The sequence below is a fragment of the Malus domestica genome, chromosome 06 (genome assembly GCF_042453785.1).
Source record: "Malus domestica chromosome 06, GDT2T_hap1".
NCBI lineage: Eukaryota > Viridiplantae > Streptophyta > Magnoliopsida > Rosales > Rosaceae > Malus > Malus domestica.
In genome coordinates, this window is record NC_091666.1 from 14,550,556 (window position 1) to 14,559,375 (window position 8,820).

The 8,820-nt window shown below is 38.1% G+C and overlaps 1 pseudogene; it reads right to left on the reverse strand.

The window, feature by feature from the left end:
* Window positions 1-688: 688 nt before the first annotated feature.
* On the reverse strand, window positions 689-8,490 carry LOC139196669 (subtilisin-like protease 3; annotated as a pseudogene).
* Window positions 8,491-8,820: the final 330 nt, after the last annotated feature.

Below are 8,820 nucleotides of genomic sequence, written 5' to 3' on the forward strand. Positions count from 1 at the left end.
ACCACTGAAGGTACATGCTCGTTGCTGTATGTACTACAACAACTTATAGGTTGATGAAGTGCGTGGTGAGTGGCCAGATTTTCTGGAGGATTTATGTAAGGTGACTGAGCACACATTTGGGATGATGTATAAGGGTGCACTTCTATACGTGACCAATTTGTGGGTAACTGTTGTCTTAGAAACTGTTGCACTACACTAGCCATATATCAGTAAGCCTTTTAAGAGACAACAATGTTTACAGTGAAATTGTTGTTCAATCCCTCACACAAGGACGGTTTTAAAGCTAAAACGATTGTTGAGTACCTCGACAATAAACATAAATAAAGTTCATTAATTGTTTAATTAACATGTTATGTTTTCTTCAATTCTAACTGAAAAGCATGCAAGTCGAAGTTCTTCTTGGAATAACACTTGGAATTTCTTCTTAAGGGGGTACATATACTAGGTGATTTTATAGAATAATCCTTACGCAAATACTGTCACTAACGCTTTTGATGATATAAAATTGCTTTGGATCATTCTTAAAAAAAGAACATACTAGTTATTTCTGTCAACATTTTTAGGCATCTAAACGCTTTTATTCTTCATCAACTCGAATTTTCGTAGGTAGATTATTATTAAATTGTACGTATATTATGTACATTATTCCTTGTATGAACATATAGCTAAGCTTCTATAGGACCAAATATTAATCTTGCGGAGTGTCAAAAATGACAGCTATAGGGGTAGTAACATTATGTTTATCAGAAAACCATCTTAAGTATCCCTGACCATATGGTACACCATCCTTACCAGCCCCTTCTTCTGCGATAAATTCGACATGGTATGTAATCTCCTGGTTAACCTCTGTGAATGTAAGCACCTGAGGGTTCACACTTATCCCCATTTGATGTGGTACTGAAAGATCCAAGTTGTATGTTGAAGTAGCTGGGCCAACGTTCTTTGCTGTCCTTGTATAGTACTGAGACTGTGTCTGATTGGGGCCTGCTTTAATAGAAAATGAAGGGTAATTGAGCTGTGCTTCTTGTATGACTCCGACTTCTGAGCATTTCACTGTTTGCTGCGTGATAATCTCTATCACTGTCTCATTGTAGTTCAAACCGCACAAGTAAGGAAAGTAATCTTCTGGTTTTATGTCGAAGACAAGCCCTGGGTCATTTGCCTTTGTAGGGTTGACATGGCCTCACCAATTGCAAAGACGTCTGCGGGTTTAAGCCCTTGGTCAATGATGGGTGTTCCTGCTAGGTTTAGTACATCAGCAGTTGTCATGATGGCAGATCTAATAGCTGCTGGTGACCAGTCGGGGTGTGATGTCTTGAGCAAAGCTGCAATGCCACTCAGGTGAGGAGTTGACATCGAGGTACCTGAAATTATGTTAAATGTTGCCTTAGGATTAGGAAGTGTTGCATTGTCCACTGATTTAGGCCAAGCAGCAAGAATTTTAACGCCGGGTCCAATGATGTCGGGTTTCAAAATTCCAGGGCTTGCGCGGCTTGGTCCTCTTGATGAAAAGAAAGCGACCCTGGGAGCAAGTGCATCTCCAATTACAGTGCCATATGAGCTGAGCTTCTCATCTTGTGATTTTAGTATTCTGTCAGTAGTACTTGCTCCAACTGTAAGAAACCATGGGGCTTCATTTGCCAAAGATTTATGGGCACCGGAATTTCCAGCTCCACAGCTGACGAATATTCCTCTTTTCATTGCTGCGAATGCACCGATTGCAATCACATTATCGTAGAATGGAAGTGAGGGGCCTCCAAGTGAGATAGAAATCACGTCCACGCTATCTTCGACAGCAGCATCGATGCCAGCTAAGATGTCACCAGACCTACAACTAATCCCGTAACAGACTTTGTACATTGCCAAATGAGTATAAGGTGCCATGCCAACAGCCGTGCCATTCGCGTCTCCAAACACGCTGGCACCTTGGACAAAATTTCCAGCAGCGGTGCTAGATGTGTGGGTCCCATGACCATGTTCATCAAATGGTGTTCCGGTGATATTCCCTTCTTCTGCACCTACGAAATTTTGTGCACCAATGAGCTTCTTGTTGCACACTGTGCCATTGAACTCGCACTTGCCTTTCCATTTAGCCGGAGGAGGGGGTACTCCTTCATCACTGAACGAAGGATGGTCGGGTCCAATCCCTGTATCCATAAGTCCTATGATCACACCTTCACCGTAGTTTGCTTGTTTCCATAGTCCACATCCTTGGTGTAACCCCAAGAAATTAGGACTATGAGTAGTTAGCAATGGTACAGTTATCTCAGGATGAGCCTTTAAAAAACCTTCTTTGTTTTCCATTGCTTTCACTTCCTCCTTTGTCAGTTTTGCTGCAAATCCAGTGACCACATTGCGGTACGCATGAATGATCCTCTGCTGGTTTGCCCTTGCAGTAGTTTCAGGCAAAAATGACTGATACCAACTGTCTAAATCTGATTCTACTGTAAATTTCGAGGAGATGGGCTTTTTGAGAAAAACAATGTAAGTTTGGAGGCTATTTTGTTCCTCTTGTGAAACTACTCTTGATGAAAAAAACATGATCAAAGCAAAACCAACAAGATATATGAGATGCAATGCTGCACCATTTTCTTTCTCCATCTTTTAATTTGGTTAAAAGAAGAACTTGAAAGGATAAGTGGTGTACGTCTGTTAGTCTCTACCATATTTATAGTCCATAATTGTGAAGGTTGACTTGGTAATGCTCGCTGGTGGCGATGGAACTTATGTGACAGAATAGATTAATTTGTTCGGATTTAACTTGGAGGCTTCTGTTGCAAACTGGTTTCATTGTTTCAATAGAAGCTTCAATAGTTTAATTCAATAGGTTAACGTCGCAGACGAAAAAAATAAACCTGGAGAAAGGACAAAAAAAATCCTTCTTGAGCCAAAGAACAAAGTTAAAGTTCAATCCAGATATTTCAATCTAGATATCGTATGAAATACATGTTGGAGCAATATTAGAAAATATGAAAATAATACAAGAATTCCAATGATAATAATTATAAAAAAAATTACAACATCAATTATGTATGAGATTAAACTAGAGAGAAAATTAGAAAGATTGACAAACTTAGAGATTGAAGCTTTCATAAATGCAATGTTCTAAAGACATAATTTCGCCCCTACTCTTAAGTTTGTAGTTCGGTAAGCGTCTGTCTCCCAGGATTCAACAGTCTATAATCCGAACTCGAAGCACCTCATTCTTCGGACTCTGGCAAACTAGTTATATCTCTCACTCTCAAAAGACGACTCAAAATTTAACTAACAAAGAATAAAAGACATTGAAGAACACTCTTTTGTTTTAAAAAATATTAGACATGTGGGATATTTGAGTTTATATAAGACTCACGACACCCTTCGATAAATTATGTGGGAAGAGATCCCCTCCGGATCTCTCCCACCAAATCCCACCAATTAATTAATCTGGGCCCTTAAGATTTGATCTAACGGCTAAAATTATTATAATTTTTTAAGGAGTCACTTGTTTGTAGCCATTTGATCAAATTTCAAGGGTCCGGATTAATTGATTGGTGGGTTTTGGTGGGAGAGATGCGGAGGGGATGTCTTCCCAAATTATGTGTCCATTGATTTTAAACCATCTGACACCTTTTTATTGTTAGGAATAATCAAAAGGTAAGTTATAATGCATCACATCCTCTAGGAAGGATGATCCCACCTCTTGAGAAAGGTAGACACCAACCCTAATTTTAAACTACAAAACAGTTTTGAGTGAAGCGGTGACAACCAACAATTTTTTCATTCACACTTTGAAATTAATATTATAATATCTAATATAAATTTCGAACAATTCCTCACATGAATGAAAAATTAGGAAGTATTTGAGAGTACATGCAGACAAGAGATGCATTGGGAGATGTGTCTTTTCGATTTGAACCTACTCTAGTGAATGCTTATCGGATTTACTTGGTGACACAGTGGATGTGGAAGATCTTGAACTGTTCACCGCAACAGTAAACAGAGACAATAAGCAACACACATCACTAATCCTAATATACTATGGTTAATATGGTTGTGTTAATTTTGGTCCTGAACAAATCCCAGATTCATGAGATCTTTAGAGAATTTAGTCATCTCATACTCATAGAAGCGATCCACTTTTACTCTCAGATAGGTGACTGCTAATTAAGAATACTCTGCTTTATAAGATATCAATGTCATTAAGTATAAATATTTACCCTAAAACTTTTGCAGACAATACACTTCCCATAGGGATGAGGTATATAGTATGTTAACGTCTTTGAATCATGCCCAACTAGTTTGACTGTTGAACTTTGGCAATGAGATCTCCAATCAACTAAGTTGGTTTCCGCCTGATTGATTCATTGGTTTTGTTGGCTTTAGCCTCATTCCCCTCGATGATTAACTTACTCTCTATTCAATCCTTTAATAATTGGATCCAGTGCTAGGTTGGGTATCTTTAATGGTGTGCACAATCCATCTTATGAAATTATATTTCATACGAGAGTAGTTGTTTTACAATGTCAAGTCCTCAAAAATACATTTTGGGACTTTAGTAAGTGATTTGCAATCACTTGGACATACACCCCTACATTTAAGGTATTAGTTGGAAGATCTCTAACCTCTTCATATTGTAAAAATCATCTATCATAATATATATTGCTTATTATCTCTTTTATCGTGCAAATTATTCTTCAATTTAGACATTCTGCTTTGCCTGTTTTGACAAATCATCACTTTATGTAACAACCCATCTTGATTTTATTGGAACGAAAGGGGTATTTTCGTGAATTTGCACCTTGGGCTAGATATGTTCTTTTAAAATTGTTTTTTGGGTGTTAATGGATGTGCCAAGGGGCCCACCCCTGAATTTTTCCCCCTGACTTTCTCTCTCCTTCCTCTTCCCGTATCTCTCACTTTCTCTCTCTCTCAACTCACTCAAGTCTCTTCCACTATCACTCCCTCACTTCCTGATCGCACACCCAAACCATTGGTGACGGCACCACCGTATCACCAACACACCACCTCGCTTCTTTGGTGAGACCTCAGACCACCACCATCTTCTCTTCTTCCTGCTTCGCACAGTAACACCTTCACTGTACAATTTCCTAGCTCCGGCGAGTTAACTTAGAACTCGAAAACTGAGGTAAGCTTGACTGAAGAGGATTTATCTTAGCTTTTGGTGATAATTGCTAAGCATTGAGTGAATTTTTGGGTCGAAGATCGAAAGTTGTTAACCCTGTTCATGTTTATCCTTTATTTCTTAGTTGCTGGCGAGGAAATCGTGGCTTTCAGGCCATTTCCCAGCTACTTCTGGACTTGAAAATGGTATAATCCTCTTTCTCTTTGTTGTAGTTTCAATTCTTGAAATAGATCCTCTAGAGTAATATAGTTTTGAGGTTGACTAGAGCTTGGGAAGGTCTGGCATTCGTCCTTGTGAAACCGGTTTGAAAATTGGGTCGTTTTGACCTAAATCCAGAGACAAAGGCCCCCAACCCAAACCTTTGGGCTGGGCTTTTAAGCCTAAGCACGTGAGCCCAAACCCTTAACATAGTCAACCTAAGTCCTTTAACCCAAAGTTCAAACCTATTGTCCCTGGGCCGGGCTATTGAGCCCTAGCCCTTGCGAAGCCTAAACCCAAATCTTTTTTTACCTAAACCCCAAACCTAGAGCCTCTAGCCCGTTGGAACACAACCCACTAGACCCTTGGGCTTGGCTATCAAGCCTAGGCCCGTTGAACCCAAAACCCAGGGACCAACCCAACCCATTGACCCAGATGGAATATTGTTGACTTTTTGTTGACTTTTTCGAAATTTACCCGGGACTTTTCTTGGGGTAATTCGTTGTCCTGGATCTGTTTTTGAGATCCGTTTTTCAAATACAATTGTTTAAGTATAGTTTTATTAATTGGACCCTTTATGTGCTTAGGGGCAATTATTTGTGGTGTTTTCGTCTTCGTTAGTTTGTATGGATCTTCGGCGGTGAAATATCTGTGAGTGGTGCATGATTTAATAGTACAAATGCATACATGAAAAACATGATTTAATTGTTATGTTTTACAAAATGTTTTATGAGTAAATTAGATTTACACTTTATGATTATCATGCTTACTGCGAATATTTTAGAATACCATATTTTACCGAACTTATGTTCTTTGTAGTATATATGAAGGATGACTATATAGTACATATGAACTTGTTTTTACACTTCTTTATAGTGTATACGATGGATGACTATATGCTATGAAGATGTTTTTAAGATGTATGTACTTATGTTTGGAAAAAAGTATATTCAATGCTTTTGTGCTGAGCTAGTGGTCCCTGTTCTGCCTACGAGCGAAGATAGTTATTGGTTGTAGGCTTGGAGAAATAATCTCTAGCTTCAAGCCAAGAGATATAGTTGTTGGATTCAGGTCGGGAGATATTGTTATTGGTTTCGGGCCGAGAGATATAGTTGTTGGCTTTGGGTCAGGAGATATAATTATTGAACACCACGGGTGACTAGGATGCCACTATTTAGCACATTATACGATATATGTTTCATGAAAGGTTTTATGGCATGCTAGGGTTTTCGAAAAAAACCTATCAAATATTATGTTATTAGTTTTCATAAACTTTGGGGGTTAGCATGTTGAATAACTATTTCAGTATTATATATATATCAACTTGGTCCACTCATGTTTGTTTTGTGCCCCTTTAGGACTTAGATTCAAGGCATACAATCCTGGAGTCAAGACACTTCCGCATCGGCATCTTCGAGTCCTCTTGATGTAGGACCTATTCCTTTCTAGTGCTCTAATTAGTTGTATGCTCTGAACACGTTTGCATATTAATTATATTTAAATTTATAAGTCTTATTTATATTCATTGGTTCTCATGCATCACAATATGGTTTCGTCACCTTTCGGTGTTGGCCAACACGTGCCTACCCTGGTGTTTAGAGAATATCAAGGTCGGGCGTGTCACATTATATGAAGTCAATATGCTTCATACACAGACTATTCATTACATTTCTATTTGAGGATTGATTTCCTTATGTGACTACATGTATTTCCACCTATGTAATTTGACTTCATATTGTCAAAAATTCAATTAGTTAGTATCATTGAATTCATCTAGTACATGTGAATGCTCTAAGCTATGAATAACACAACCCAATGACCATGTACATTCAATTTCATATACTTACTTAATAAGCATTACTATGTTTAATTCAATTATGCCAAATACCCCCACACTATTGTCTAATGATTTCTTCCAAAGTAGGATTATTGACCCCCACAATTCAGTCATCATTTTAAGAAGTAACTCATCTTAAATGAGTTAAACTTCTATAATTAACCACTTTTCCCTATCACAACTCAAGATTCAATTTTTATTTTTAGGACATGCATGCAGCAAACTATGACTGCTCAGAGCTCCACTGCATGTCGAAAAAGTCAAAGGTATTTAATCATAGGATTATCCCTAAATCCTATCATTAACACATTCCTAATTGAAGACAAACCCTATCAAGTAAGTAATCCCAATCACATTTATTCTGGGAAATTACCTTTATTTCCAAGATATTATTTACACAATATCTTGGGAATATTCTCAACAATACCTACCCTAATGGCCGGCCACCTCCTCTATAAATATCCTATTTCTCCACAAGAAAGGAGATAGCTTTTCTATACACAAAAAACCCTAAACACTCACTCTTTTCAGAGAGACTAACTTAGGCATCAAAGATCCATTGGCTAACCCCCCTCCCCCCCCCTAAATTGTGGGCACATGAGGCTTTTGGTCTTTGATCGAAGTTGTTGATTGTTTTGCAAGTGAATTTCGTCAAGACTGAAGATGGTGAAAATTTGCATTGACAAATTGGTGCTTTCATTGAAAGTTTGATTCAAATGGTTGAAGAAGACTCTTGCCTTCAACGTTTCTATTTTACTTCATCCATTTGTAGATTTTCCCACACTTTCTACTCTTAGAATTTTCTTATAAATTCTTTGAATAGCCCTGGGGAAGAAATACAATGATGGGAAATTCAGAAACCACGACAAATGAAACTTACTACATTCAAGGATATGGACCAGATGATGGAGATAGCGACGTGGTCACACGCCATTGCTCCTTAATGAAGGAAATATTTGTGAAAACTAGTTCATTTGAACAACATCTATGCATGCTATTAACAATTAAAAGGCGGAATCATGCTTGTATGCACTCAAAAACAAAACTTTACCCATTAAATGCAAGGCCTAGTAGTTATGGTGAACCAAGACTCAACTGAAGAACAAAATGAGTTGAAAAATATTATACCTTTGTTGATTCCTCTTTGCATAAGTAAAGGCTAATCACCCAAGAGATAGGGCCTTCATTCCTTACTTCTTAGCTCCATGGATTTCTTGGATGAGGATGGTAGAATGGATTCTCCAAGTTCCCAAAATAGATAACCTTTAAGTCTCCACACCAAGGAGAGCATTGATGAAGAGATGAGTGACCTAGAGGAAGTAAGATTGTTAGCTAATTTCCTCTAGGGTGGCCGGCCTCTTAGAGAGAAAAGGAGAGCATTGTGTTCTCATCTTTTCTCCAAAAGAAACCCTAATGATGAAAATGTTATAAAGTCTTTTATATAGTCCCTTCAATTAAGAGACAAAAGAACCAAAAGCCTTCATCCTCTAATGTGGCCGGCCTTAAGGGTTTATTGGGCTTTCAAGCCCTTTGTGTATTCAAGTTGTCATACAACTTGAGTTAATGGGTTTGGCATTCAAATCCCATTGCGCCTTGCGGCCCAAAACTAACCCGAGGTCTTTAACGAACTTATTCGTTTGATTAATTAACATATTAATTA